The sequence below is a fragment of the Cornus florida genome, unplaced genomic scaffold, assembly GCF_030987335.1.
Source record: "Cornus florida cultivar Cherokee Brave unplaced genomic scaffold, ASM3098733v1 CherokeeBrave_3.0.0_Hap2_Chr01, whole genome shotgun sequence".
Taxonomy (NCBI): Eukaryota; Viridiplantae; Streptophyta; class Magnoliopsida; order Cornales; family Cornaceae; genus Cornus; species Cornus florida.
In genome coordinates this window covers 98,861,808-98,867,488 of record NW_026775571.1, presented here as the reverse complement: position 1 = coordinate 98,867,488, position 5,681 = coordinate 98,861,808, and the positions used below count along the sequence as shown (strand labels likewise).

General features: G+C 36.2%; 1 long non-coding RNA gene across 4 annotated transcripts; it reads left to right on the top strand.

Moving 5' to 3' along the window:
• Positions 1-1,161: 1,161 nt before the first annotated feature.
• On the top strand, positions 1,162-5,284 carry LOC132308748 (uncharacterized). 4 transcript variants are annotated; one of them, XR_009482470.1, is made up of 7 exons: positions 1,162-1,699; positions 2,644-2,789; positions 3,103-3,171; positions 3,571-3,649; positions 3,734-3,957; positions 4,038-4,171; positions 4,269-5,284. It is a non-coding gene; the product is annotated as an uncharacterized LOC132308748 (long non-coding RNA). The 4 variants fall into 4 exon arrangements; XR_009482465.1 differs by having other exon boundaries at positions 1,162-2,789; XR_009482466.1 differs by having other exon boundaries at positions 1,163-2,789; positions 3,752-3,957.
• The last annotated feature ends 397 nt before the right edge of the window (positions 5,285-5,681 follow it).

Sequence of the window (5,681 nt, the reverse complement as noted above, 5' to 3'; positions counted from 1 at the left end):
TGCAACCCCAAACGTCCACAATGCAATTGTCACACAAACCCACCGAAAGAACAACCCCCCTAAGGAGAACGGCACAACGAATTGCGACCGCTACCAGCAAGACCCAACAACCTGCCGGAGACGAATCCCAATCGAAATCAGACTAATCATCCGAAGCCGTAGTTCACAACCCATCGCCGAAATCACGAATTCACTAATCGTTGTTCGTTGCCATCGCCATCACCCGCCAAGTCTCCCTCTTGCTCGTCGACCGCTGATCCAAGCTCACTGTCCTCGCGAATCGCCATCAGTTCCAGCCGAGTTCTCCTTGATCACCGTCCCTCTTCATCCTCGCTGGTCCGTCTTCATCCTCGCCGATCCGTCATCGCCTTGCCCGTCGCAAGGCCATTGCCGTTCAATCCCGCGAGTCCTCCCTCTTGCTCACCACCCGCAGTTCACCGGTCGACCTTTCCATAGCCGACCCTCCATCGCTGGTCAGACCATCACGGCCGAGCCCTCCACAAGCCTAGCTCACCACTGCACCACCCTGTCTCCACCGACCAAGCTCGTTGTCGCCGTCTCCGTCTCTCCACCATCCGAGCACTGACAAAGTTCATCCACAACCCATCTTGCCCATTGTGATGCCAAAGGTTGTGAGATCGAATGTAATACTTTTTAGAAAGCAAGATACATTGGGGAAATGGCTTTACTTTACTTCCTATCTTTCCATTTCTTTGTCCTCATTAAATCCAAGAACCAAACTCGCCAATAATTGTTTCAATTTATTTTCTTTCACCCCGCTTATGTGCATAATCTCTCCAAAACTGATAAATCACAAACGAACTCACAACAGTAAACTCCAATTATTACAATAGATTAGTGAATTTGGTAGGGGCATTTTTGGTATAGTAAAAGAGTAAAATGGATATTATATTAATTGAGGAATATTTTTATACAAATTGAAAAGAATAGAATTGTTTTTTTGCACATTATTTTAAATAGGGTAAAAGCATTTCAAAATATATACTTAAAGGGTATTTTTTACACTTCCCTTAAATTATATATGATAATTTTTTATTCCCCCACTCCGCCAAGTATATGGTAATTTTTTATTTTTTACCTAGCAGCTACGATAGCTAGAAATTAGAGATGCCAAGGATTAGAGGGGCTTGGAAAAGCTTTACAAGGAAATAAAGATGCAGCACGGCAGATGTAGAGGTGGACTTGAGCCCAACCACAAAAAAAAAATAAAAAATTATATACTATTTTTAACTTAGCTCAAAAACAAAATAATTAATAATATTAGCCTACTCAATTAGACCCAAGTCAACTCAACAACATGCTAAAATAAAGCCCAAATAAGCCCGGACCGGCCCTGACCATTTTTTAGGGCAACAAACGCCGTCAAATATTTTTAGGGCAAATCATTTCAGCATTCGCCTCTATCTCTCTCTGCAACTGCAAACTACAAAATCTACAAGAATCAGAAGTTCAAAACCCATATATTTCAGTTCAGTCAGCAAGAATCAAAAGTTGAAAACCTATTACCTATATCAAAACCCATATCGGCATATTATTTCAGATTGTTCAAAAAATCAAAACCCGTATCTTTCAGTTTCCATCGCCCGCTATTCCAGTTCGGGTTCGCGTTCACAAGCTTCAGCCGCTGGCTCTCAACTCTCAAGCTTGCCCCCCTCTCTCTCTCTGCAACTGCTAACTTGTATGTATGGGTTTTGTTTTAATTTTTTTTCTTCTAAATCAACTAATCAAGCTCTGTAATTCTTGTTTTGCAAACTAAATCCTATTTGGTGAAATTTTTCATGATCTTTTATATATATATATTTTAGTAACAAAATTTGCATTGCATTTTTAGGTAATACCGTAATCTACATTTTATTTCAGCAAAACAATTTTTTTTTTTTTATTTCTTTAAATTCTATTTCTGCTTCTGTGTTTTTTTTTTTTTGTAGAGATTGAATCTGAAACAATTTTTATCAACATGCCAATCTTTTTGAAGATGGAAATCTTTTCAGAACTAAAAAAAAAAAATCATAACAAGAACTTTGACAAGCAAAAGTACTTAATATAGGGTAAAGATCTAAAGTTTCTTCTTGAAAATTAAAATACTTACAAAAAGAATGCTTTTGAGTGAATTCCACAGTGTTGGAAGGGGCTTGCCATGAATTCCACAATCTGGATCCGCCCTTGGATTCCAGATTCCTAATTAATTGTTAAATGCATCCTAATTTCTAGCTATCAAAAAAATTATTCGTTCACTAAATTTTCATTTTATGATATTACCACAAATATGGAGTGTACAAAAACTTATTAACAAATATAATGTATAATTAAACCTAATTGATTGTAGTAAGAGCCACCGAACAACATTTTCAATCACTAATATATTTAAATTAATAATTTTAAACGCAATGACTTGTTTTCTCTCTCTACATCAGCTTTTTTTCTCTCTATGTTTGTTCACTCTACTATGCAAATATCAACAACTTTCTCTAGCATTAAATTTGATTTTTAAAAATTCTGAAGATAGCAGGTGGGTTTTAAGTTTTAAATGCAGAGAGTTGGTGGAGCATCAGACTTGTTCTAAATGCTCAGTACTCTAACCCATTAATTGTTTTTCTGCTATTTTCTTATATACCCACCCAGTAATTCCAAGCACTCATATCTCTCTCTCACTGGTTTTCACCGGATCACTGTCGGAGGAGGCCGTTTGAGACAGAGACCCATCTAAAATGGTTCCAAAAGAAAGAAAAGAGCGTGACCCTGACCCTGACCCTGTTAGGCAAGGCAAGGTGAGATTTCTGTTTCTGAGAGTTTCTGTCATAATCTTTGTTTTCTGTTTCCCCAATCAGATCATGTATTGTTTTATACATATTATAATGGGATCCATAAATTAATAATACCATTATCCTGCCCATTTCATCTGCTGTACACTTTGTTTGTGCATATGCTTTGTTCTTGTTTATGCTATTCATTTAGTGTTATTACACATCAATATTCTGGTTTTACGCTATCATTACTAAATACTTTTTTTTTTTTTTTTTTTTTTTAAGTATTAATTTCCAATTTTTAATTATTTTATTCCCTTTGATCTTTACAATTTAGGTGATACAAAATTTTCGAATGACTAATACGGAGAAGTTTGGATTGGATAGAGTCGGAAAAAAAAACCAGGTATGCGTCCTCAAATGCATTTTACTTTTACTTCTTTTTTTTTTTTTCTTTTTTGGGTTACTGTTTCCTCACGAATCGAAATCCGGAAGCATACTCATAACCTCTGTGAGAGTGTTTATTTATATTTATCTTCATTATTTTCAACTTTCCCTAGAACTCCTAATTCCACTTTATTTTATTCCATTGTGTTTTTCAATTTCTTCCTCTCATCATCTTTTTTCATGGTGTTCCTTTTTAAATTAAAATGGCTCTGTTTCGACTCTTCTAAGAAGTGAGGAGGATACATGTATTTATATAAATGAACTTATTTATTGAATGGTCACACCTCAGCCAAATGCATTATGTTCTACACTTGATTGGTATTTTATTCTATATTATAGTATTTTTTATTTTTTACAGGGTCTGGAAATTCCTCTCTTTCTAACTTGGATGAAAAAAGGAAAGGTTTGGAAGAAGGTTATGGACCAAGTCCCTTATTGTGAGTATCTTTAAATTAATTTCTGTTTTATATCTTTAATAACTAGAATAATGATGTATGTAATAGTCTGGTTTCTCATTTTAGTGTGTTGTTGGGCCAAAGGAGATTCTGGAATCTCATCTGCAGATTCAAAATCCAAAGCCACATATGGTTGAGCTTTCATGTCAAGAACTGATAGACTGTCTCTACCAAAATTGTGCAGAACCCCCCAAGAAAGGAGCTCCAAATCCAGATCCAAAACGAGGTGATTCGGCAGTGAGTCAGACTAAAAATTTTAAGGGAAGAAAGAAGATTGCAAGTCTGATAATGTAATAAAAAAATTACTAGTTTTTTGTGTCATAAAAAAGTTCATTTTCTTTGTTTCTTTTACTAGCTAATCTTGCTTCAGGTACATAAAGCAGCCATGATCAACAGTTTGTTCAAATAACACATGGTGAGGAAACCAGTCTTGTCGAAGCCCTGTTGGATGGCCCTATAGCTGCACAGATTGATGTCCACAAGGAATTTACAAAATACAAAGAGGTTTGCTAAGATGTCTTAACAGTTTTACAAACAAATAATATTGCTTAGTAATTCATTTTTAATTAGAGAAACAATTGCTAATCTTTGTTTGTAATAGGGAATCTTTTCAGCGCCAAGACCCCAGTTGGTCTCAGTTACCATGGTGTTTTGGTTTACGGATTTGGGACTGATAACAATAAAGAGAAATTCTTTCACATAAAGAACAGCTGGGGTGAGGGAAGGGCACCGCAAAAGTGAGAGGAAATGTCATCGGTAACAGTTACTATCCCATCATGAAGGATAATTAGAGCGCAACATGGTTGATATGTAGGAATCAAAAAGTTGATAGAAATTAGAATTAACCTTTACTCATTGTTACATCACAGATGGGAATTTTTTTCTATTCAAGAGTGATTTTGGGGGGGTTTAATGTGAGCTACTATGTTGTATTGGGCTATGTTTTAGAAGTTACAATGTTAATGTTGCTGCTCACTGTTCAAAATTTGCTTTGGCAGTAGGGCTGTAACTTGGGCGGGCTAACCCAGCCCAACCCAAGAATTTGAAATTTGGACTTTAAGTTTACAAATTGGGTTCATGTTCGGGTTGAGTTTTGTCAAAATCCAGACATATTCGGGTTGGGCTCGGGTTCAACCCGAACCCAACCCAAAACCCAAAAATAAAAATAAAATAATTTTTTTTTTTCTTTTTTTTCCTCCGTTCTCCCCCCCCCCCCCCCCCCCTCTCTCTCTCTCTCTCTCTCTTCTTTCTCTCCCTCTTTCTCTTTCTCTTTCTCTGTGTACCGTCCCCATACATACAAGGTAGCAGTTGCAGAGAGAGACAACGGTTGAAGCTTGCGAACAGCGAACGGCGAACTGGAACAGCGAGTGATGAAAACTAAAAGATCTGGGTTTTGATTTTTTGAACGATCTAAAATGGTCGAGAGTTGAGAGACAGCGGTTGAAGCTTTGCCGACGGCAAACGGCGAACCCGATCTGGAACAGCGGGCGATGGACATCTGAAAGATCTGGTTTTTGATTTTTTGAACAATCTGAAATGATATGCCGATATGGGTTTTGAACTTTTGATTGTTGCAGTTAGATGAAATTGAAATATATGAGCTTTGAAGTTTTTGTAGTTTGCAGTTGTTGCAGAGATGGGGGGGGGGGGCAAGTTTAGAGAGAGGCGATTGGGGAAGGCTAAAATGATTTGCCCTAAATAAAATATATAATATATATATATAATTTGTTTTTAATAATAATATAATCAAATATAATCATTTTAGCCTTCCCCAATCGCCTCTCTCTAAACTTGCCCCCCCCCCAAATAAAATATAATATATATATATATAATTTGTTTTTAATAATAATATAATCAAATATAATATATATATATATATATATATATATATATATATTGCCAAAAACAAAAAAAAGTTTTAAAAAAAGTTTTTAACCCGTCAACCCGACCTAACCGGTTCAAAAATATTCGGGCTGGGTTATAATCATAACCCATGTTGAATATAATTCGGGTT